This window comes from Lissotriton helveticus, chromosome 6, assembly GCF_964261635.1.
Source record: "Lissotriton helveticus chromosome 6, aLisHel1.1, whole genome shotgun sequence".
Classification (NCBI taxonomy): Eukaryota; Metazoa; Chordata; class Amphibia; order Caudata; family Salamandridae; genus Lissotriton; species Lissotriton helveticus.
In genome coordinates this window covers 1,612,754,483-1,612,781,152 of record NC_136067.1, presented here as the reverse complement: position 1 = coordinate 1,612,781,152, position 26,670 = coordinate 1,612,754,483, and the positions used below count along the sequence as shown (strand labels likewise).

At 42.0% G+C, this 26,670-nt stretch overlaps 1 pseudogene; it reads left to right on the top strand.

Annotated features, from left to right (window-relative positions):
• Positions 1-819: 819 nt before the first annotated feature.
• LOC144762810 (uncharacterized) lies at positions 820-3,743 on the top strand (annotated as a pseudogene).
• The last annotated feature ends 22,927 nt before the right edge of the window (positions 3,744-26,670 follow it).

Here is a 26,670-nt window from a genome sequence, read left to right as displayed (position 1 = left end):
TATAAGGGCCTGGACCAGGATCCTCCTAGCCTGGAATGGAAGCAGGGGGAGCACCTTCCGCAGCATCCTCATCAACCCGAAACAGGTGGCTGCAATCTTGGTGGCTTGTACCGAAAAGTTCAAGGCTGAGTCGAACCAAATCCCCAAACTTTTTATCTGGGGCTTAGGAGTGGGGGGCGCACCCAGACATGGTGGCCAGATGGATGCAAAAGCGAGGGGGGAGGAGTTACCCAGCAGGATGACATCCGTCTTCTCCCCATTAAGTTTTAAACAGGAAGATTGCATCCATCTGGCGACCGCCTCCAGACAGGGGCCTAAGGTGTGGGACGATCCCTCCACGTGGTCTAAGGAGACCACCAGTTGGGTATCGTCCGCGTAGGTGACAATACGCACACCGAAGGGTTGGACTATCCTGTCTAGAGGCTTCATGTAGGCATTAAACAGGGTGGGGCTCAGGGAGGAGCCCTGAGGGACCCCACACCTGAGTGGATGTTTAAGGGATACTGCATCACCCTCAAAAACCTGGAAGAACCGGGAATGCTTCAGATTCCATGGGTTTTGCTTGGGAACACCCTCTGCAACACCCATGGAACGGCCCTTTCATGCTGTGTTCTGTGTGAAAAGGGCACATATTTACAAGGCCATGAAAAGCCATGCATTAAAAAAGTGGCTTTGCGTGGCCTTGTAAATATGCTGCACCACGTTGCGCCACAGGAGCATCAAAATAGTGATGTTCCGGCAGAGCAAAAGTGCCTCTACAGGCCTTGTAAATGAGGCCCTGGGTACAAAGAAATCAAAGACAACCATGGCTTTAGTGACATGAATGAGAATAATAAAAGGCTTGCAGAATTCTGTGCCCTGAAGAGTCTGGTGATAGGCAGTAGTGTATTCCCATACAAAAGAATACACAAGGCAATGTGGGTGTCACCAGACCATTCAACAGAGAATCAGATCGGCCATGCCAGCATTGCCAAGGAGTTCCAGAGGTCCCCTCAGGATGTGAGAGTGATGAGAGCTGGGGATGTTGCGTCAGACCATCACCTTACCCTGGCCAGATTAAACTAAAGCTGAAGGAAGTATGGATGGAACCAACAAACCACCACCACCGATAAAACCCCCCCTCAAGGAAGCACAGAAACAAAGTGAATACTCAGTCACCCTCAGTAACAAGTTTCAAGTCCTGCAAGAACTAGAGGATGGCAGAGATCCATTAGTAAGTCAGATGCAGAAGATCAAAAAACACAGTGACACCAACCTGCCAGGAGGCACTGGGTCCCAAGTAACACCAACATAAAGGATGGTTCTGCTCCAAAACTCCCTGCAAAATCCAAGTGATAGAGGAAAAGAAAGCTGCAGTCAACACCAGCCGAACAAGAGCAGAAAAAGCAAGAGCTCAAAGTGAATATATTAAAACCAACAAAGAAGCAAAGAGAAGTTTACTGGCAGACAAGCGAAGGTTCATATATGGTCTTGTCACAGAAGCCCAGGAAGCAGCAAGCTCTGGAGCATTGAAAGAACTCTACGGCATAACAAGGACAATCTCAGGGGAAAACAGCAAGCCAGAAAGAACTGTTAAAGACAAAGCTGGGAAGGCAATCATGGCTAACGAATGGCAACAACGAATATGGGAGAGCACTTTGAACCAGCCTGTGCCACAGTCTCCATCAGACATACAGTGAGCTGACAGGAGGGCTTAGTAATCAACTGCGGCAGACCATCCAACAAAGAAATGGGAAGAAAATGGGAAGGCAGCAAGACCTGACAACATTTTTGCAGAGGCACTGAAGACAGTCATTGAAACATCCATAGACATGCTCTACCCCACGTTTGGAAGGATCTGGAAAGAGGAAAATATGCCATCAGACTGGAAGGAAGGATATATCATCAAGAGTCCCTAAAAAGGTGACCAGACTAAGTGTGCAACAGAGTCAGTCTTGCACAGATCAGATTGCAACACTGTGCATCATCATTGATCAGTCAATGGAATAAAACTCTCCCTCTCCATATCAACTTCATCGACTAAGTGAAGGCATTTGAAAGCATGGACGGAGATACCCTTTGGAAACTCCTCTGCTCCTATGTTGCACCAGATTAACTCATAAGAATCATCAGAAACTCTTATAAGGGAAAGACCTGCAAGAAAGTCCATAGAGGACAAATCAAGGAAGCCTTCAAAGTGAGGGCTGGAGTTCGTCAGCGTTGCTTGTTCTTGACTTTTTTCTTTCTTTTCTTTAATTTTTACTTGACTTTTTTCTTCCTTTTCTTTCTTTCTTACACCCACAGCCAGGAGAAGAAAGGGGATCTAGTGGAAACCCTGGATGCAACTCACCATCCTGGACTTTGTAGACGACCTGGCCCTGCTCTCTCATAACCATCTGCAGTTGCAGGAGAAGACCAAAAATGTAGCAGCAATGTCAGCACAACTTGGCCTCAACATCAACAGGGGAATAAAAAAGATCCTGACTGCTAACACGGCCAGCATGACTGTAATCATTCTTGTAGGTGATGCACTAGAAGAGGTTGAGGCCTTCATCTACCATAATAGTGTCATAGCTAAGCAGGGTGGCACAGACACTGACGTCAAGAAAAGAATCAGAAAAGCCAGAGCTGCTTTTATTCAGAAGATCTGGAGCTCAATAGACCTAATGCTACAAACCAAGATCAGGCTTTTTAACACCAATTTAAAATCTGTCCTTCTTTATGGAGCAGAAACTTGGAGGACAAAATGTAAATGTAAATGTAGTAAATGTAGTATACTTGTAAAGCGCACAGCTGCCCCAGCAACGGGGCGTCCCGGCGCTGAATAACTCTGGGGAACCCGTCCTGGCTTTCCCTGTGGGATGGTCCCTTGCTGGGAGTCCCCAAGGTGGAGCCAGGCATCCCCGGAATTGGTGGGGCCGTTGTGGAGATTAGGCAAGCTAATGCCCAGAGTTGCCGAGTGGAACCCCTGATTAGAGTAAGCACCGAAGCGAGAATTATCGAGTCCGATGACCAAGGTCCATGACCCTGCCGCGTCGGGAATTGAACCCTGGTCCCAGGCTGACTTCTGCTCTCAGGCCTGCCGCCTCTAACCAGTGAGCCACACTACTCCACTCCAAAAGTGACCACCACCAACAAATTGCAGACCTTCATCAACACATGTGTGAGGAAAATACTCCAAATCCACTGGTCAAACAGCATCAGCAACAACGACCTATGGCTGCAGACTATCCAACACCCTGCTCATGAAGAAATCATGAAACAACGGTAGGTTTGGAGGGGTCACACTATCTGCAATCCTGCATCAAACACCACCAGGCAAGCCCTAACCTGGAGCCCTCAGGGGAAGAGGAAAAGAGGAAGGCCAAGAAGCTGACTTCAAAGAGATGGGTTACACCTAGAGTCAGATTGAAAGAAAACTCCAGGACCGAGATTGCTGGAGAGTCCTGGTTGATGGCCTATACCCCAGGAGGGGTAGAAGGGATAAGTACGTACATATATTCAGATACCCTCCTTCTCCCAGAGATATTTTATACACCAGACCAAATTGGAGAATTATCACTTACAGATACATCAAATACTCTCTTCTCCCATCCTTCCTTAGTAGTCTTTTATTGGATACTCTCTCTTCTCTCACTTCCCTCAGTACTTTATCCTTCATTCTTATAGATATAACTTCATTGTCCCCGTCAGGCACTTCCCCTCCATCCTCCTCAGAGTTCTTCTGCATCCCTCCAGAAGTCCTCTTTGAGTTTGTTTTGTGAACAACAAAAGATGAATACTGAGTGGACCAGAAAATATATTGATCAGTTGGCAATCAGTTTTGAAGCAAAAATTAAAGTCCTCTTGCCATGATGATGGGAGCACATTCTTCAGCAATTACCAGCTGTTTTGTCTTTCAAGGGTGGGTGGTCTGCTATTGGTGAGTGGAGGCAATTCCTAATCCATTCCAAAGATCACATTGACCATCCACAGAGGACTAAGTGACTACCTAAATGTTAAAATCCTGTACCAGAATTTCAGGTCGGTACAGTTGAAGCACATAATTATAGACATTATATAGATATTGATTGTTCCCCAAGAGTGACCAACACAATCATTCTCAAGCTATTTGAGTTTCTAAAATATTCACCGCTAAATTTGCTATTGTACTGGCCTCATCCAGGCAAGAAGATCTTGGCACAATCAAAACGTCCGAAAGCAACATTTGGGTTATAATGAGCTCCCACAGGGAAAAATCAAGTCAGCCTTATCTAAATTGTGCACTGAAAAAAACAATTTTAAAACAGATCCTCTTAGTTAGACTTCTTAAGACTTATGGCCATGCCGATAAAAGATATAAATGTCCACTGAAAATCCCTTGCAATGTTTGCCTCCTGCAGACTGTGCCAGCAACATGAGGAATCTTTGGCCCACTTTATCTGCATTTGCCCAAATCCGATGTCTGCAAGCTGCATTTTACTAAAATCACTTTTTTCAAAGTGTGCCACTCGCACTCGTACAGAAGCATTAGAACCTTTTTTTAATCTGGACACCTCAATGGAACTGGCAAGGCTACCAAAATTTGCACAGCAACTCCAAATGCTTTTAAGTGAAAGCCAAGCTTTTGGCTAAGGCAATATTGATGCAAATGTAACCTACTGTTTTAAGTTGGAACATACACCCACAGTCTTACTGGTTTTATCCTTTCTATTTTATAATTGCATTGATTTTAAACTAATTAAATTAAATTATATGTCAATGTTTTAAGTAATACTAAATAAGGTCTTTTAAAGGACATATTGTGTATGGTTTTTGTAATCATTTTTATTAATCTAACCAAATAAAAAATCCTATTCAGTACTGGTCTCAGTTAGTGATCGCAAATTGCGCACCAGCATTTTGCCCACAGTAATTTATTTTGTGGACTGTTTTATGTACTGTTAGACCTGGCACCATCGGCGTGGGTCTCCCCTCTATTTGCTGCTGTTGCCTCATGTGTTTTGCTGGTGTTAGATGCTTTGGGCACGGTGCCTCTGCTGTCCAGTGCCACAGTGCAAGTGCTCCCTACTGTAAATGAATGTATTAATTGATGATTCCATGATTGACTATTTGGTATACTTGTTAGACCCTGGTACAGTGCACCAGGAGTGCCCAGGGCTTGTAAATCCAAATGCTGCTAGTTGGCTTGCAGCACTGGTTGTGCCACCCACAAAAGCAGCCTTGTAAAATGTGTCTAAGGTCTGCCATTTCAGAGCCTGTGTGCAGTCTGGTACTGTCATGCTGCTGGGCAAGTGGGTGCACTTGCCAGTCCCTAAACCTTCCCTTTTCTTCATATCAGTCAACCCTATAGAAGGCCCAAGGGCAGGGTGCATTGTAAGTATAAGGTAGGACATGCCATGGTGTGTGTGGCATGTCCTAATAGTGAATTACAGCCATTTTTGTTTTTCACTATTGAAAGGCTACCTGTTCTCCATAGGCCAGAATGGACAGTTAGATTATTACATTCTTATAATCCTAACTGATTCAGAGAACATGGTAAAAATTCGAGTTTGGTATGCCTGAACTCAGAATGATAAAGTGCATCTTTTAGTGAAGTTGGTTTTAACATTCTGTGTTTTAAAATACCACTTTTAGAAAGTAAGTATTTTCTTTCCTAACCTTTCAAGCCTGCCTCTGCTAGGGTGTGTATTCCTTGTCTGGAGTTTGTGAGTGACAGGGCTGGGGGATTCCAAGAGATAGGATGAGTCAGCCCAGTGGTGAATAGAGAGATCTGCATCTAGATGGGAGGGAGGAGTTGCACCTGACCCTTAAATAGGGCTGTGCCTGCCTTCCACAATGCTGGCTCCACCTCCTGGAATCTGAGCAAGGATGTCACCGCTGTAGTTGTTGCATCGTGCGGAAGCTTCATCCAAACGTGGGAGAAGAGTGTCACAGCTGGAGCTGTTGCCGTCGCATCGCTGAACAAGGGTGTCGCTGCTGCAGTCCATGCATCATGATCGTACCGAGAACTTCTCACATCCCCGGAATAGCGTGCTGTATCTGGAAGATCTTCACGTCTTTATTTCTTTCCACCGGAACTTTGCAGCAGTTCCATCGCTGCAACATTACTTGTTGTGGAAGCGCAACGCATCGTAAGGTACATTGACGCAAAGTGTCACATCTTAAGAACTGAACTGAACTAAGCTACAACTACCATCTTAAAGTAACAGTATTGTGTATTTTTGTTGTTTATGGTCTTGTGGTAAATCTATATAAAGTATACTTATTTTTACATAAACCTTGTGTGGTGTCCATTTGTACTGTTGTCACTGGGTTACTGTATGTGGTCACAAATGCTTTAAACACTGATTCTGAGATAAGCGTGTCTGCTTGTGCCAAGCTACCGAGGGGGTGAGCAGAAGTTATTTAGGAGTGTAATCCCCTTATCCTGACTAGAGCCAAGGGTCCCTATTTGTCACATGTACCTACCTGTGCCAACTAGAGACCCCCAAATCTAACATGTACTATCAGGTCAGGTCTTAAAATAATGAATTTAAATGGGGTTTCAGAAGTATTACCTAATTAATATTCATTAGACTGGTTGGAAATGGTAAACCCCCCGTAGTTGGCAGGGAAGGTGGCCTCCAGGGGACAGCAGACCACCACACGTCTAAGTTTCCAAAAATGGAAAACATGTTTTAAAGCTACCCAGGCTGCTTTCGAAAGAAAAAAGGTTTTCAGTTTTATCAAATTTCATTGAGAGCAGGCACTTGTCCCTTGGACACATCCTACTCCTCCTGAAGCTGAAATTATGATTTTCATAAGGCGCTCAAAGAGGACCCTTTCCATTTTGCAAATCACTTACCAGCCCAAGTTGGGAATCAATAACTGGTACATTTTTTCAAAAGAATTACAGTTGCAAACCATCAATGTATAGGTTACAGGTTCACAGTCTGGAAGGGATGACACAAAAACACCCCTTCCAAATAGCAATTGATAACCATTTCTAAACCCATATGGCGATTCTGGAAGACTACTACAAATTGCTAAATGGGTTTAATACATTAGAAAAAAGTTTTTACCGGTTGTAAAACCTCTGATTTAGCACATCGGAGTGGTTGATTACCAGCAAAAATCTTTGCATGTCTGGTCCACAGTTTTAATTAGCCTAGCTCATTGCTGAGCGAGTGAGACCCCATCTCCTGCAATACTCATGCTGTGCCATAAAGTAAGAGTAAACGGGAGGGTTTTGAAACTTTAGAGTGATAATTACACACCAGTCAGACTATGGTGTAAAAATAAAAGTAGATGCGGAGAGAGGTACTCACTGCGGTGGATAGAGGTACGCTGCTGAAATACGCCATCAAATGTTTGAAAAAATAAAAAAGCCATAAGCAACTGTGGTTGACAGAGAAGTAGTATGACAATAACATGTTGCAATTGTTCACAAAGTATGCTTGTGTGGAGATTACAAGTGTAAATGCACTTTACGTTTGCAATTTTTGTAAATGATTGACACTGCTGATTTCAAAGTACCTTTTTATATTGGTTAAACATCCGAATCCTACAATTTCTGTGTAAATAGGGTGCAGGTGCTACCTTAAAGTAAATTGTGTATATTATCATAAGGGACTGTTATGACCATTTCAATGCGTAATACAATTGTTTTAGAATAACTGTCTCGAATGTGACTATTACATGCAGAAAGGTGTGAGTCAAAATGCACATTTTGCATTCATTTTTAAACATCTTCGGAGAGGCAAGGCCCACTGCCATTGGTTGCTTGCATGCTGCGCCTGATTGTGAAGTGGGCTTTCACTTGACTTTCATGTACATATCCTAGGATGCAGTGCACAGAGACCCTTCATTTCCACACAAAGGGAAGACGTTTGATGAAACATTGGCACTGACTAAATAATTTATTCTAAGGGGACTAAGCATAACACATTTGATAACTGCTGATTTATGGGAACACATTCCATGAACAACAGAAATCAAGAATTTCATGCTACCTAACAAGCCATATTCTTTAGTTGCAGAAAGGTGACACATTTAGTTGAGCACTCACTGCTGATATCAGTGTGTTACCCACAGAGAACAAACTATATTCCATCAAGAACAACTTAACATTTCAGAAACTCTAGGTTAACAACCAAGTGTTGTATTATCTTTTCACTTATAGCTGATAAGATTGGTAGTGTTATAAATGCACTGTGTGCTACTGAAGCTATTTATTTCCATATTGTTCAAGAGGCACTAAATGAAAAGAAGGAAATAAAAGAAGGGAGGATGCTTCAATAAACCTCAGGCACTTGTTGTCACTCAGGTCACATTCCAATTCTTTTTGTCTACAGCATCACTCCAGACAGAGATTAACTATCTAGAAATCAGACTTGGGTCTGCTCTAATAGGAAAAGTCCATCCCAAACTTCCCAACTATATTACTCTAGGTGGGAAGCAACCCCAGGCTGTGTTTTTGCATTGGTAGGCTGACTATGTGGGGCTTAAGGCGCAGTGAACATAATACCCCCCTTCAGTACTCCCATCACACTCATAGTATCTCATTTACTAAAACAAAGATTTGTAAGAAGAAATGCATGAATTAAGTCTGGGCAGAGAACTCTGCTCCGCTCGCGGAGTTTGCAGAGTTTTACGTCCCCACGGAGTTCCGAAAAACTTGCTCGCGTTCGTCAACGTCAAGTTGGCGAGTATAATAAAGAAAAATCCACCTTCCAGTGAGATTTTTCCTCATTTTTGATCGTCAACATCAAGTTGGCGAGCGCGAGCATGGAAAATTAACCTCCCGACAAGATTTCTGAGCGGGCGGTCAGATTTCTCATTGCGAGTGGTCACGTATGCTTGCGACCGCTCCTGTTGAGAAACCGTCGGTTTGAATTGAAAAAGCTGCAGCTCAACTAAAAATCTACTCGAGCAGCAGAAAGGAACCAGCACCTGCATGCACTGTGCATGGTGCTGTTCACAATGATTGCACAGTGCAAACAAGCACCTGGCACTGAAAATCACTGCAAACTACATTTATGTAACACACTCTGCCGTTTGCAGAGCTCTGTGTAGCGCAGCTGAGGTTTTTTTGCACTTAGCGGAGTAGGCGGAACTCCGCGAACTCTGCCCAGGCTTAGCATGAATTCATTTGAGATCCATCACACTTACATAGCCTCACTTTAAAAAACAAAAAAAGTGATGGGTGGAATTTGGGAGTAATTTAAGCTACCGATAAATACTCAAGCCACATTCCAATACAGTTTACTTTAATACTATGAGATTTTATATGGAGACCCACTATATGTAAATTAGATTTGGGCCTACTGCAATAGAAACAGTCAGCCCGAACAAACAGGCCATGTCCCCTTCAGAAGGAAGCACAGGCAGCCCCAGACCGTTTTTTGGCCTATGGTGCCTCCTAATTGAGGTGCAGCTGGAGTCCTATAACATAGTGAGGACAGGACATACGTCGGGGCACACCTGTTGCAAGTGCGGTATAACATTAATGAAAAGTTAGAAAAAGAAAGCATACAACTAACCATTTGTTTTATTTCTTTTCAGCACAAGAAATTGAAAACCTCCTGAATTCACAGATACATTAAATAAGAAAGTATTATGACTCTTTTGGGGTGGCCGGCCGATCTTGAGGTGCCATCCTCAACATTATGTTATAGCCGGTGAGTTTAGGTAAATGTTTGAAGACTAAAATACAATCTTTCCTTTGACAAACATGTTAAAACAAATGGTTTTGCTATATTTTTGTAGTCAACAACAAGACTGTCATTGATATTTTCATCAATGGGCTTCACGCTACTGCGGCTACCCTAGCAATTATTACTGTGCAGCGAACACTTAAAACATGCCTTTTATGATTGGTCTTAATTTCCAGTCTGCCTAAAGCTCTTGGAAGTGCTCTTTCGAAATTAAACACTATAGAAGTTAGATAATTGTGATAATCATCACCATTATTTTTTCAAATCCAAAAGACAGAATTTTACATAGGTTTTTTGACTCCATACAGTGAGGGTGAGGTGTAGCGCAGTGGCCCAGAGCCTCTGACTCCAGAGCGCGGGTTCATGGTTTTATGACCAGTGGCAGTTCAGCTCAGTACCATGTGACTCTGGACCAATAGCTCACTGAATCTCCTCGACGGCCCCCAGTGCTTTGAAACCTTAAGGGGCTGATATGTTACAGCTTTTCAAATATGGATTATTATTAATATTATACAAATGAAAAGACAGATTCAGGATGCAAAGAGTATGCAGAGTAATGCCCATCTCTATATTTTTGCACTGTGGGAAGTGGTAAGGGTATGTCCAGATGTGGGTCACATGCTCACTGCACCACTGGATTAAAGATAGCATGGCTGATGAGAGGTGATGCCTCGAAACCGGTCCCAGGATGCTTGTTTGCTAAGATGTGAAGTTTCTGACATTTAATATTCTTCATTTCCAAAGTACAATGCTGGAGACAGATTATCAATGAGATCCTTATTCAGAGTACTCTGCTAAAATAGTCAGATATGCAGTGATCACTGTTACAAAGATAACCAAGGAATGCCATCGCAACTATGTCAGAATCAGAATCAGAATATACTTTATTCGATTTTAGACATTAAAAGCATCAAGATGAACAACTATGTTAAATATAGAGTCTACCAGGGATAATAGAAATACGGTCACAAATAAAACACTGCGGTAGCAGTGCGGAAATTAGTGGTATGACCACAGATTTGAAGCAAAACAACTCAAACCAGTGATCAAAATTATACAGTTACTACCTTTTATGATTACCTGCATCCCTCTTAGCAAGGTTGTGAATGTCTTCATCTGCATAATGCAAACTGCTCTGTGTGGATTCAGTAGGCAGATCTTGGCTGTTACTGGAGATTGAGGGCTCAAAGCATGACAGGCAAGTTCATCCTATCACAATAAGCAGCAGCTGCGCATATATCCAAAAGTTGTGTGGGCCTCATTTATGAAAAGTGACGCATCGCTGCGTGAAAACAGCAATGCGTCACTTTTCATTGCGCCCTCCTTGCGACACCAATGATGCATCATATTTACAGTATGAAGCATCATGTCGCAAGGAGTTACAGATACGTCAATATTTCTGACATATCTGTAGGTGCAAAAGTGACGCATTGCTGGAGTGTGTCACAAAAGTGACGCAACTCCAGCAATGTGTCCTTTCACATGGGGCAAGCCCCATGTGAAAGGGCCTGCGTCAGTCTTATGCCTGCTGTGAGGCAGGCGTAAGATTTTGACGGATTTAAGTCCTAGAAGTGGCACAGTGAAATCTCATAGATTACACTGCGTCACTTACATGACCCTTTCTTGCGTCAATACGCCCCCCTTGCATACATTATACCTGGTGCAGGTATAATGTGGCGCAGAGGTTTACAAAGTGATGCATCTACGTAGATGCGTCACTTTGTAAATATGGTGCAACAAGGCGCATTTTTTACGCCACTGGTGCGTCACAAAAAGTGACGCACCGGCGGCGTAAAAGTGACGCACAGCCTCATAAATGAGGCCCTGTGTCTTTTGGTGTCTGTTCTACTGCATTGAGTGGAAAGGCTACGGGTTTACCTGAGCCATGCCTTTGCCCCTACGACTGCTTGTAAGTGTGGTTGGCCTCTTTTTTTAGGGAAATGCTGTTTCACAAGGAGCGGTAGAAACTCCAAAGGATTCGTTGTGTGTGACAAATTGGAACGTCCACCTGAAGCCATGGCCAAGGTTTCACCTGTGTTGATGACGTCAGCAGTTCATGATCACTTAGACTACACCAGTGCCGGTGCAACAGTGAACTAACATTTGGCTTTATTTACAGTGCAAAATGATGGGTTTCATCAATGTAAATACCCATGTTTCACTTGTCTAGCAGTGTAAATGCGATAAAAGGTGCAACAGTGTAATCTACGCAATTGAAAATCGATGATGCTTAGTATCCCTTATGTGTGATTTTGAAAAATCTTTACATCAGTATACCTCCAGCAGTCTCTTGCTGATGTCACTACACACAAGTGCAACAGGAGTGAGTAAGTGCATGAATGCATTCGCTAAGTCATTGTGAACACTTGATATTTACTTTAAAAATACTTCATAATTTGGCACAAAGTGTCTTCTGAGCAGGAAAAGCGTTCTTTTCCAGTCGGATCCAGGATGCATATCCTGGTACTAATGTAAATATTTTAGGATTCCCCGGAACTTGTTTAAAAGCCCCTGAAAACATAAAAAAAATATTATCCGATGCACTTGCTCGGGCCTCACGACTTGATCTTTGACAGAAGTAATTCATAAACCTCTCACACTGCACCGTCTTTCAATCGGGGGATTTCCTTTTCACTGATCTGAGCAAATTTGACTGAGCCATCGTAATCAAAGGATTTCAAGGTTTATTTCAATAAACATTTACAATGTTACATTTTTTCCTCACAGGAAAAAGAAGAAAGATTTCAAACAAATGTCTGCGCAGCTCCTTCCTCGCAACGAGTGATTAATCGAGCAGCAATCCCTGCCTCCTTTTACAATCTCGCTCCCCTGGAAGGCTCGACTCGGCATCTGACGACAATGTGGCTATCGTCTTTCAAATGGGCGCGCACACTTGAACAGTAGATGAAATACTTGGCAAGGAAACTGTTTATTTTATGACTTGTTCCACCAGCCCATCCTGCGTGAGGTTTGTTTCCTCGGTGGAATAATTATACACTAAAAACTTGGCAAAGGACAAGCAGCTGGCAGGGGCCATGGAAAGGTTACTACTGTACGTGTTTCACCAATAGCTTGATCAAGTACCAATTACTTTCACTGTAAGCATCTGCCCCTTTCCTCTCATCTGCTTTGGATACGGGACTTCTTGGTATGTTGGCCTGCTAACTGTCCCTTTACTGCTTGCACCGTCAAGCGAGCAGGAAGGCTTTTTTCCCATGGGTTTGTTTCATAGTGGCGCAAATTTGATGGGCCTGATGTCAGTGCACCATAAAAGTAGAGACTGATTCTCGTCTTGATAGAAGAGAAGCCACACCTGTCAAAATTAAGCCCTTACAATGATGGAGGAAGATCTCATTAAATCAGGCCCGATTTTTCTCAAGGAAGATGGCTGCCAAGGGAGACTCCTTCACTCTTCCCATGATGCGTTTCCTCATTTAAAAACTGAAAGAGCCTTTCTTTGAATTACTAGTTTGTTCTTTTATATTTGGGGTCAGGACTTAGCATTTCGTAGATGAGAATACTTACAGTTACAGTTTTGGTGGTAGGTCAAGACGAGTTTGTCTCCATGACTGAAGCACTTGCTTGGCTTCTTGCTGTCTCTTACATACACATTGATTTGAACAGTCATGGAGTGGCTGAGGACGAGTGGCAACAGCACTGAGCCATTGTTGCAAAAAAGTTGATTAACTAAGACAAGGGGCGGACAGGACATGCATCATTTGCTGACAAGACCCATTTGTGGTACACTTTTGCCAATTACAATATGATAACTGTAACCTTCACTTGAGGTTGCAATCCTGCACCCCTGGAAGTCATTGCTGCACAGCATATGAGCTACTGCCCTAATAGACTCGGAAACCCTCCTCTGCTCCTTTTGGGCACTTCCATCCTGGCCACAGTAGCTGTTTTGGTCACTGTTAGGAACTCCACTATGTACGGAACAGATGCTTAGCATTCAGTCCATCAATTGTTTCTTTTGCTTTTATTGCCCTAAGTGGGAAGGGTATGCCCAGACGTGGGTATCGTGCTCACTGCGCCACTATATTCAAGCTAGCCTGGCTGTTGAGGGGTGATGCCCCGTAACCGGTCTCAGGATTCTTGTTTCCGGTCCATTGAGGACCTGGCTTGCCAGTTCGGGCTGGACTGTTCCCATGAGGAACCAGGTCAAGATTGATTTGCATATGGCTGGGTCTAAACTGGGGTGGCGTGGTGATCAAAAGAATGATGGATTAAACCCAGATCTTTGTGACTGGGAGATCTGGGGGTGCATGTTTGCATTGTTCAGCATTCTATCCATCAATTGTTGCTTTTGCTTTTGTTGACCTAAGTGGGAAGGGTGTGTCCAGACGTGGGTCCCGTGCTCACTCCGCCACTGGATTCAAGCTAGCCAGGCTGACATGGGGGTTGCCCCGAAACTGGTCCCAGTATGCTTGTTTCTGGTCCAAGGTGGACCTGGCTTGGACGTTCGGGCTGACCTGTTCCCATGAGGAACGGAGTCAAGACTGATTTGCATATGGCTGGGTACAAACTGAGGTAGCATGGTGAGCAAAAGAACGACTAATTAAATACAAATCTTTGGGACTGGGGGTGAATGTTTGCATTGTTCAACATTCCGTCCATCAATTGTTTCCTTTGCTTTTGTCACCCTAAGTGTGAAGGGTATTCCCAGACGTGGGTCCCATGCTCACTACACCACTGGATTAAAGATAGATTGGCTGATGAGGAGTGATGCCCCGAAACTGGTCCCAGAAATCTTGTTTCCAGTCCAGGGAAGACCTGGCTTGGCAGTTCGGACTTGATAGTTCCCATAAGGAACGGGGTCAAGACTGATTTGCATATGGCTAGGCCCAAACTTGGGTGGCGTGGTGAGCAAAAGAACGATGGATTAAACCCAGATTTTTGTAACTGGGTGTGAATGTTTGCATTGTTCAGCATTCCGTCCATCAATTGTTTCTTTTGCTTCAGAACAAATGCTTGGTCCAGAGCTAGAGGTTTATCAAAGGAGGAAGTGGAGCTATAGCTGTCTGACCCAGTATATTTGCATACTTGTGCCCGGCCATTTTCTTTTCTTTTTTTTAGAGTAAGTATGTTTTATTGAAAGCACCACATAAGTATTAACTACGTAGGCAGATGCAGGTTAACAAGTAAAAAGTAGTGCATCAATATAAAAGAATACATCTGCATTCAAGTGCATAAATATCAGTTTGGATTAAACCACAAGAAGTGTAAATAGGCTAGCACGTGGACCAAAGGAAAAGAAGAGGTAGGGAGAGATACTGATGACATAATATTGTTACAACCAAGAATTTGTTATCATAATATTAAAGATTGGAGGCACTAAAGATAAGCAACATAAGCTAAACATTTTCATATAATTATAAGCAAAGCAGGTATGCAATTCAGAGAGGTTTTGAAACTTCTTCAGAAATAATATCTGTTGACTTGCTAAGGTAACTTGAAGAATCAAGTAACAATGTTAAAGGTGACCATATATGTTCTCTTTTGATGGCTAATGTAATAGGATATACATAGACTTTGTCCAATCTATGATTAAAAAAAACGGCATACCATCAAGCTTTGTAAGAATCATGGGTGTAGGTTTTCCAATTGAAAGTTATTGGGTGAAAAGCGACAGCAAGTAAAATATCCAACAGCCAAGGTGAGTACGGGAGGGAAGCCCAAACAGGGGATAGGCCTCCTAAGAGTATATTATGTACAGAATATGAAATGCTAACATTAATACTTCTAGTAATTTGATTTAAATTTTCAATCAGAAAGTATGAATGAGAGGACATAGTAACAACATATGTAATAGATCACAGTGGGGTGCAATACAGCACCAACAATAATCTTGCGGAACAGCTTTCGTTTTGTGTAATAACATAGGAGTGATTAATAATCTATTATATATAAAAAATATTGTATGCGTAACATTTGCAGCCCTAGAGAATTTTTATAAATCAGACCAAATCATATCCCAACATTATGTAGACCAATTTTCCTGTATATCCATTTCCACTGCAATTCTAGGTTAGATTTGTTTCCAAAGGTAGAGGAAAAGACAAGATGTTTATAGATGAGAGAAGGTTTGGAATTATGTTGTAGTAGAGTAACTAAATTGTTTTCATAGGTACATGGGATGTTATTATTGTGCAATAATGTCATGGAATGTTGAGTATGTTGGACTAGTAGTGTATATTTATGAAAGAACGATTGTGATCGGCAGAAAAGAGTATGGGCTATAGAAAAGGGGTAGGAGTATCCTTAACAACTAGTTGATTAATCAGAGTGACGCCTTTATCTTTCAACTTTTTTCAAAATAGTGTTCTTTTGTTTATCTTGAGATTTGTATTATGCCATATGGAGGAATTTAAAAATGAGTGTATCATAAGTGGTTTGGGAAAAGGAGGAGTTTTAGTAGCTTATATGAGTATGCAATAGGTGGGTAAGAGAGGAAACTCATTTTGAATGAAAAGGATAAAAGTTTATTAAAAGAAAATGGAGGGATAAATGAATGTTCAATGAAAAATATAAAGGTTTGGGTAGCTCAGCATTTTTGTTGAGCCAGTGACTAGATTGTTTAAGACAAAAATCTTCATGAAAGTTATGGAAATTGGAAAAATTTACACAACCATGTTGTTTAGTAAGTTTTAGCCATGAGAGAGACATATGAGCATGTTTATTATTCCATAAAAAGTGGGAAAGAACAGAGTCTATCTTTTTAAAGAATTGTATACGAATGTGTACAGGTATCATGGATATTAGGTACATGACATGAGGGGATAGCATAATTTTAATAGAACATGATCTACCCCACCAAGGCAAGAACAGAGGATTCCATTTTGAGCAATGATTGGCCTGATTACAATGTCGGGGGGACAGCAGCCGACTGACCATTGGTTTTGGTCCACCCAACATCTGATAATGTGGTCCTCCCTCTGCATTATGATGTGGCGGGTGGAGGCATCGTGGAGGGAGCGTTTGCTGTGCTTCCGTCAGGCTCAAAGAGCCTCTTGGTTTGTAGGAGGCCACCCATAATCCCCTAATGATGGCAGAGCCAGGCTCAGCTCCACCGTCAGGATTATGATGCCAGTTTCGGCAGCTCTTTCATGCTGGCCTTAACGTCACAGAAAGGCTGCTGGAAAGTGGCCCCCTTCGCCTCTGGTTCCTATTTTTGGGCCTGGGGGGCACTTACGGTGACCCCCTAAACATCCCTGCACCATGAGGTGCCTGCCACACTGTACAGGGATGTTTGAAAAAACATCCATTTCACTATCAAAGCTTGTGCTGTGGATCTTTTCCATCCGGCGCACAAGCTTCCATTGCAGAATGGATATTTCTGACTGCCCTGGAGCATGTCATCAGTGTCATCAGTGTTCAATTTCAGAGTTGCTTAATAGAGTTTAGTTTCAGTCCAAGTAAACCCTGGATGTTTGAAATCATCTTTTATGCAGAATTTATTAAGGGGGTAATTTCTCAGATTTATCGAGATTCACTTTTTAGTGTGAACCAGCAGCAACATTGTGGACCTCTGATTGAAAAGCAGGAATTGATTTTTTGGGGTTAGAAAGATAAAGAAGAATATCATCAGCATATACTGACAATTTAAATTGGGAGTCTTTACGTGAAAAGCCAGAAATGCTAGAGTTTTGCTTGATTCTTAATAAAAAGGATTCTAAGGAGAGTATAAATAAAAGGGTGGTAGGGGCATCATTGACACACTCCTCTATGTAAAGAAAAATAGTCAGAAATCATAATATTAACAAAGATAGCTGCTTCAGGGGATGATTAAAGGAAAGATATAAGGATGAGAATTTTTGGTCCAAAACCAAACCATTTTAGGGCATCAAACTTAAACTGCCAACTAACTCGTTCAAACGCTTTTATTGCGTCCACAGTGATAATGGCCACTTCAAGAGAGAGTTTTGAGGCCTTACCAAGCACATTAAAAAAGACATCTAGTCTTATTATCAGAAGAGATACACCCCTTTGGGTGGGATTGAATTAGTAAGAGATCAAAATCAGCGATAGAGATAGTATGCTCAGAAATTAGAATGGATCCAATTTCTGCATGGAGAAGATTTTGAATCAAAGATTTGGAAGTGAAGATATAATCCATTATAGGTTGGGTTCCATGCACTGGGGAAAAAAGTATATTCTCTTGTAGTGGGATTAATAATTCTTCACATGTCCACCTGGGATTTTTGTGTAATAGAGGAACAGAAAGATTTGTGCATTTTAGAGAAGATACATTTGACTTCAGAAAGTCTGTCTAAAATTGGATCTGCAATTTGATTTTAATCTCCATTCATAATACAATATTCAGCACTGCTATTCAATATTTGAATACCCAGCTTCACTTCAATTTTACAGCTTCAAATTCACATAAACGTTTTTCTTGAAGAAGTGCAATGTCAGCATACAATTTGGACAAAAGTGAGGGAACTCTTTGCCATTTAATTGGATGATTTGGACTCTTAACATTCCTTGAGATTACTCTGATGGATGACAGTAAGAAAATTATAGTATAAATGAGCACTTACAATGACATGAACCAAATGAAGTGAAAAAGGTATAAAAATCACAAAAGGATTAAAAGACTTCTGAAAATAGAAATTGTAAGATAGAGAAGGAAAAGAGTGCAGAAAGGATAAGAAAAGAAAAGAAAATAGACAGACAAAAAATATGATAAACATATAGAAAAATGACAGTACATGTAATAAAACTGAAGACTGTAGGACGTACCTAAGGGGTCATCCATGAGCACAGGGTGCAGGGCCAACCCTGTAAACAAGATGGACATGGGAAAATCCAGATGGTCAAAACATCAGGGAAATACATCTATTGCATTAGATCTTCTCTTCAGTGGCGAAGAAAAGATTTCAATTTCGTTGGATCCTCATAGTTTAATGTTTTGTATTTATAAGTTTTTAAAAGTTACTTTAAAGTGGCAAGGATAGATGAGGCTAAATCTGGCATTAATAGGTCTCAGCTGCGGTCGAAGTTCCCGAAATTGTTTATGTTTATCAGTGGTAATTTTTGCTACACTTTTAGAAAAAACAGTTTGCGCGGAAACCAAATAATTTGCGCCATCATTTTTTCTGCATTCAGTACTGTGAGAAGATCCAAATGCTCCAAAAACAAGATGATGATGCTTCTAGGTTTAGAGGTGGCTCTGGGGCCCAATCTATGAGCACACTGGATGTTGAAAGAAGTAGAACAAAGATCTAGAACCTTTGGAATAAAGTCTTTGAAGAACTTGAGGGTTCAGAACCCTCTACATTTTCAAGCAAACCATAAATTCTCCGATAATTACTATGGTTCCTATTTTCGAGGTCTTCAGTGTGTCTCTTTAAGTCATCAATTTCTGTTTGTGTTTTGTGAATTGCAGAGGAAGAGCCTTGGATGTAGCTGGCTTGTTGTTTTAATTCTGAGATAGGCTTGTCCATATATGACCATTTGTCTTCAAGACTATGAAGTATCTTTTTAGTATCCAATATAAAAGTTTTCAAAGATCTTATTTCCTCAAATAGTAGTTGCATGGATATGGAAGAAGGCATTACTGGAGAGGTAGGATCTATCCTTCGCCGCTTATTTGAAGAAGAAGGCAAAGATTTGGCTGATATTTCAGCCTTAGGAATAACTACAGGCAAGGGTTCTGCCTGAAGAAACAGTGCTTCCACCCTGGATACCGTAGGCCGGTCACTTGTATTTAAGAAAATGTATTACGGTGCGAATGGGTCGAGGATGATATAGTGGTGGTTTTCAGTGATGCATTCTTCCCATAAAATTATACATATCCACGAAAACTTGAATCATACTGCTCAAGTAAGAGTAATGCTGAGCCTAGTCGGCAATAATAAAGGAAAATAGTGTGTAATGTCTTTGAGGAAGCAATAAGTTACATAGCAGAAAGTACCCCAGAATGCATTTAGTTTCCATGTAGATCAGTCAATATATGTAGAGGAAAAGTAAAATTGCAGACTTATACAACATAAAATGTAAAAAAACTAAGTTTCCTCATAAAAATGTAATATGTTGCTGCAAATATAAGGTAAATGTAAATGAGTAAGCTGAGTGTATAAGGGTACACGGTTCCATGAGGCAGGAGTTGGAATTTCACTGTCTTCCGTACAATGCCAATAACAAAGTAGCGCCCGTTATATCATCAAGCAACAAGGAAAATGAAAAGTGCCGAAATCCATAAGGAAGAAAGAAGCAAAGTAAGCCAGCTGCTCACCATGGGGATCCAACATCGTTTCCCAGTGAAATTCTGATGAAATGGATACATTCTCCATCTTTTAGGCATTGATAGCCAGACCACTAGTGCGGTGCTCCGTAGCTACGCAGCCATCTTGTTTCACATCCAGACCATGTCTCGCATGTCCGGCCATTTTTGCATCATTACTGAGTGCATATCTGATGTTGCTGTTCCAATGCTGAGTGTGAGTCCCTTCCACACTCCATAATGCTTTCTTACTGTTGGACTGTGCAGCTTCTTTAGAAGTGCCCTAAGCATCAAGTGCCCTTTGGACCATACTTACAATAAAGTGTCCCAGTGAACCTGCTGTACTGGAAGAGGCCTACCAGGTGCTTTGGATTGCACAGCTGACAGTACACACAGACTTGTATAGGTGTTTCATGTGTCTGTGTGTAAGGTATCTTCCCCGCCTCCCCGGCCCTTCCGTTCTTCTGGACTGGGAAATTACAGCAGTGGCCCAAATCATTACACTTGTTCTGTCTGCATTGGTTGCATACAGTGGCCTCTTCAGCTTCACCTGCTTTGTGTATTCAAAGGCTCCATTTCGGATGTTCAGCCTTTCTCTGCCACGGGCTTCAGAAGGACCAAGGCCTCCACCAGCATTTATAATATTATTCACTTTCACTGCCCCTTACAGTTTCAATACAGGTACTCTAGGAGCAGCAGTGCCCTGGGAATGAGAGCAACATGTTCATTAATAATTATAAATGTGTCTGGGTCTTTCACACTTATATGCACATATTTCAGCATAATAACTTTGTACAATGATTGGTGAATTTGAGTCTGTCAACCATGACAATATCTAAATTGACTTAATATCAGATTGCATTTTTTGACACATCTTATACTGGAAGCATTTTGTACTCTTAGTACCACTTCATGTAAAATTACTGCTGTTTATTGGTTAGAAGGAATGAGATTACTTCATACATAATCAGAATAATCTCATAATCTTTTTAGTGATTGTTTGTGCTAGCATACAGCTAACTACCTCCACAGTGGAAATATGTCTTCTTTGTTTATGTGACCTTGTTAAAGGTAACTTTATTGTAATGTGACCAAAAAGGTGTGCACAAAGCGGCCTCGGGAGTCTAAATAAGACTTAAAATATTCCTTTTTATAGTTCATCGAGAGACAACTTTAACATGCTGACCATAGTATAATCCTACTAGGATAGGATGTGACTGCAACCGCTTAATTCAATATTTTTATCATATCACGTACTTACATTGTATGTATTTTGCACATTATTTGAGTAAATTTGGTTCCAGGTAAAAGCCATTCCAGTTACTTCAAGTGGCTGCAGGTATGGGACGGTTACTCAATGACCCAAATATTATTATTGTATTTGAGAAAGGGTGGGTTTTGCAGGTATTGGCCTTTCTGGTTATACCTGCTTGCCCTGCAGGTGATTTATATAGTGTAGTTGGGAGGTTACACTTTCATTACACTTTCAATAATTTCACAAATGATTGATGAAGTATTGAGTAAAACGAGACATGGGCCCTTTATGTACAATTACCTAAAAGTGAAGCCATGTGGATCGCTATTTGTTAATCACTAAAGTAGGAAATGCATCACAAAATAAATAGTGATTCGCTATGTAGTAGATGTGATAATTGGATAATCACATTTAGCAATTCCCTAAATAGGAAATGGAGTTGCAAATAGCCACAGTCACTTTTGGCATACAGTGATGACACCAGAACCAAGAAGTAGGCAGCACTTTAAAACTGGAGAGAATTGATGCAGCAGCTTCCTAGGTGAATCCATTTTACATCCAAGTGCTTGCTTGTCTTTTACAAAAGCAACATGTCACTTAAGGACAATGAAAGGGATGCTGGCAGCAGCAAGACAAAAATGAGGTCTTCAGAAAAGGAACTTGAAATCCTCATAGAGAAAAGTGCTGGCACCATGACCACCCTTTTGGCAAGTCACCGCTGGCAGTGCCTGAGGCTCAGAAGACAAAATATGGGAGGGATTGCAGGAGAACACAGTTGGAGTTACCCAGGGATCAACTGAGGAGAAAAGAAAGAGGTTTTATGATCTCAGATCTCGTATCAAGGAGAAGGTGTCAAGGCGTCTGTGTGAGTCACGAGGAACAAGAGGAACCCCCCACCATCAACTGTCATTGAGAATGTTGTGCAAAGTCCCTCAGAAGCCATCAGTAGTTTTCATGCAATTGACACCTCAGACCTTCTAGGAACCTCACAAGGTAAGTAAAATATAGAGATTTAGTACTAAACAGTGTAGTTGAAGGGCATCATTCAGACTAAAACATGATATTGCTAACCCATAGTAATGTAGTGAAATCAAAAACTAAAGCCCAAATCTTAAATATACAATAGTAATAGTTCATGTACTTTCAAAGTGCATTATAGTATATGTAAAATAAAAACAAATAACAATAAATATAAGTAAAAAACTGTAATAGTAAAAGTCCTAAATGTAGCCAACGGCCTACCAATTATAAATCATTAAGGTCTTCTCAATCCATTTTTACATAGAAAATCCATCTCCAAAAAGTGACCACTAAGAAGGGGAATGCCATGAAGATATTCATGTTGCTGACTACAATGATAGTGGGAGCCAGACCAGCTCAGCACGTACCGCAAATATAGGTCCTGCAGTTATGGAGCATAGACAGAGCTGAAGAAGAGAGTGAGAATGTCACGCCAACTGTCGCAGAGGAACCTGTAGTGGGGCCACAGCAACTGCGGTGGAAGAAATCAACTTGACGCTCATCGTTCTTAACACACTCAATCACAGGCTCCATGTTTCAGATATGAGAAGTCCTGAAACCAACAACTCCTTGGTGGTTTACAAACCTCTATGCTCAATGTTCAGTGCCTGCAATGTAAGCAGATTAAAATGGTTAACCTAAAATGAGTACCCTAGCTAAAACCATAACAGCTAGGTATGAAAGTGTGACAAGTACACTAGCTGCCGTCACATGACAATGAATGACAATTTCTCTAATCTCACAGTTGCCATCAAGACCTTATGTCAGGAACTGCACCATGAAATCATCCATGAAAGGCAGAGGGGTGCCATACATCAACCCTTATTGATGGGCAGAAGCAAAAACCATCTTATCTTGCTGCATGCCCTTAGTTTATTGATGGAAACGGAGCACTACAATGCTGATTAATGGGGCAAGAGGACTAATCAAGGTGACCAATTTAGTGGAGACAATGCAAACAACTAGCATTGAAACTGAGAAACAAGTTGAAGTGGGAGAAAGCGAGGGTCAATCAAGAGCACCATCTCATGTACCGACAGTTTAAATCTGCGGTGAAGGAGAAGTCGAAGTGGTGCTGCTGAAATCGTTGGAGCTACAACATCAGCTCGCAACAAATACAAGCCTTAGAAAGGATGAAAAGTTACATCTTAACACTAGATTTCAATTTTATATAATTTTGTTTCTCAAAAAAAAGTTTGGAATGAGAAGCATTTTTTCAGATATGCAATTTCTTCCCCCCAACAAAGGTATATTTAGATAAACAACCTACAATAGCCGATTCAGATTCCATGTGTAAGACTGAATGCATGTACATACTTACAGTATGTTTATAATGGCACATCTCAAACACTCTTCTGCAGTACGGGTTTCTTCATGTGTGGAAGGTGGTGGGATTGGGTGTTCCTCATCTGAGTCAGAGTCTGACACTGTTACAGTTAAGTCCTTTATTTGTTGCAATATTGTGCAGAATGGCACATGTTGCTACAATTTTACAACTGACCTCTGGAGATTATTTCATGACTCCGCCACTCTTGTACAGACATCTAATACAACATTAATAGTCCAAATGTGCCTTCTATGATGCCTCTGGTTCTACAGTGTGCCTTATTGTAATATTTTTTTTTCGTTGCAGAGTTTTATATAGCGCAAACTAGACCCGAACCGAATCAGGTATCAGAGCGCTTTACATAGCACCAGTTACGTTACATGAGGACGGACACACATTCTTTTTTAGGGGAGATTAAGTGATTTGCCCAGAATCACAAGAGGTTTTGGCATCGTTACCGAGACTCGAACCCAGATCCCCAGGTCCAAGGTCGAGCGCCATAGCCGTTAGGCCAACTCCTCTCCCCATATTGTTCATTAAGAGTAGTGGGCAACAGACATGGTGTCATTAGCCATTGGCATAAGGTATTACTCACAATCACTTGCCGACAGACAAAACATATTTAGCTATAGAATACAAAACACATTTAAGCTCTATGTTATAAAACTCTATGTGTTTATCCCCCAAAAATATCCAACATCAAAATCTCCTTTTTGTAGCCTTCGATAAATTCCACCATGTTGGAATATGAAATATTCATGGATGCTCCTTAGAAATTGGGCAATGATATCGGCTATGAGGTCTTTTGCATCACATATCACTTGAATGTTCAATGAATAGGTCTTTTCCACTTCCTAAATAAATATTCAGGGCCCAATTCACAAAGTACACCTGCACTTGTTGTGGAGGCCCGCAGTCATGGCAGGGGACCTGCACTAGTGGCAAGGGCCCTGCACTTGTGGCGGGACCTCTACCATAAGTAACTGCAGTGCGGAGGTCCCGCCAAGAATGCGGGCCACCACCAAGACTGAGGGACCTCTACCACGAGTGCGGAGTCCCTTTGTGAATCGGACCAAAAATGCCTGATGGTGGGTGTTGGACCTGGCCCTTTCTGCAGGTTTATCCCCTGACTTTTTGCCTTTTGCCTCCTACTTTTCTGGCCCTGTTTTTGTTGACTTTAGGACTCTGGGCACTTTACCACTGCTGATCAGTGCTAAAGTTCAAATGCTCTCTGTAATTCTGATTGGTTATCCATGATTGGCATATTTGCTTTAGTGGTAAGTCCCTAGTAAAGTGCACTTTGTGTGCCCAGGGCCTGCAAATCAAATGCTACAAGTGGACCCGCAGCACTGAGTGTGCCACCCACAGGAGTAGCCCTGTAAACTTGTTTCTAACCTGCCCCTCAGTGTCTCTGAGTGCAATTCTAAACTGCCATGTTGCTACTTGCCAGGCCTTAACCTTCACTTTTACTACATGTAAGGCACCCCTGAGATAGGCCTGAGGTACCCCCATGAGCAGGATAAAGTGTATTTGAAAGGTACAACCTGTAGTATTGTGTTTTACATGTCCATGTAGTGAAATACTGGCAATTTCGTTTTTCACTGTTGCAAGGACTAGCTTTCCCATAGGTTATCATTGGAGCTGCCTTGTAACATCTTACACATGTAACTTTCAATTGAGAAGAGATAGATGTTCGGAGTTTGGGCTCCCTAAGCTCAGAATTTAAAACACATCTTTTGGTAAAGGTGGTTTGTAAATTGTGTGCTTAAAAATGCCACTTATAGAAAGTGGGGATTTTCTTGTTTAATCATCATGTGCCTCTGCCTACCTATGGAATCAAGCTCTGGTTTAGACTGACAGGGGCTTGTTTGTGCATTCACTCTAGACAGTCACACAAAGGGAGTTTAGGTGCATATTTGATGACCCATCAACAGGATGATTGGTCTTGCTGAGCTAGAGCGGTGGGAGCTGTTACCACTGATACCTGAATAGGACTGTGCCTGTCCTCTGACAATACTGTCACTATGGCCATCGAGTGTGTCTGGAACCAAGGCTAGGAAAGGCAGGAATTTGTAACCTAGAAAGCCTTTAAACTTAAAGGCCAAACGGGAATAAGTATTGGCCCTACAACCCCAGACTTTTAGAACACTTCTGGATCAAGAGGAACCTCTGCAAAGGAGAAGTTTCTGTTTCTGCTTTAGAGAGGAAAAGGACTGGACTTTGATGTGTTTCTTGCTGCTTGAGAAGTTTCTCCAAGGGCTTGTGTGTGCTTGCCTCTGTTAAGAAGTGTTAGGGCCATCAATGACTTCATATGCAGCATATTTGGACTCCACTGCTGGGACTTCTAACTAAGGGTGGGCGGCTGGGACTTCTGACTAAGGGTAGGCGGAGCCCGCGGACCAGGGCTTCGCGGAGTACCACGGAGTTGGTAAAAAACTCCATGGCGCTCCACGTAGCTCTGTGATGCCGCCCGCCTCCACCCACCTATAATTAATATAACTTTAAAGTATATTAAAAAGGCTTACCTTTAAACCACGGCGTACCCGTGCTGCCCTTCCCATCTTCTTTGGCATTAGAAATACTGTTAAGAAAACTGCGCATGCACGCATGCCCACGCATGCGCATTTCTTACGAGAAATGTGCATGCGCTGGTGTGCATGCATGCACAGTTTTCTTATCAGTATTTCTAATGCTGAAGAAAACGAGAAGGGCAGCCCGGGGACGCCACGGTTTAAAGGTAAGTCTTTTTTAATATACTTTTAAGTTATAATAATAATAGGGGGTGGAGGCGGCCAGCGGGCCAACACCGCTCTGATGTGGAGCTGCTGAGTTTTTACTACTCCGCGTTCTCCACGGAACACGGAACACGGAGTAGGCAAAACTCTGCACACTCCACGGCGGAACGGAGCGGAGTTCTCTGCCCACAGTTACTTCTGACCTGCCTTGTGGTGGCAATTCCCGTTCTGGAGGTTGATTTGCCGTGTCTGAAAAACCTTGCAGCGCCCTTCCAGTGCCTGTTTTTCCAAAGCAGTATTGGTGTGTGGAAGTTGTTTCCACACAACACTGCTGTGTGGCTGAAGGAATAGACGCATCACCTCTCTGCAGCTGTGGAAATCGATGCAGCCCAGGTTTGACCTTCGCATCGACCCGAGGCATATGGATTTTCCATACATCACACCTGTGC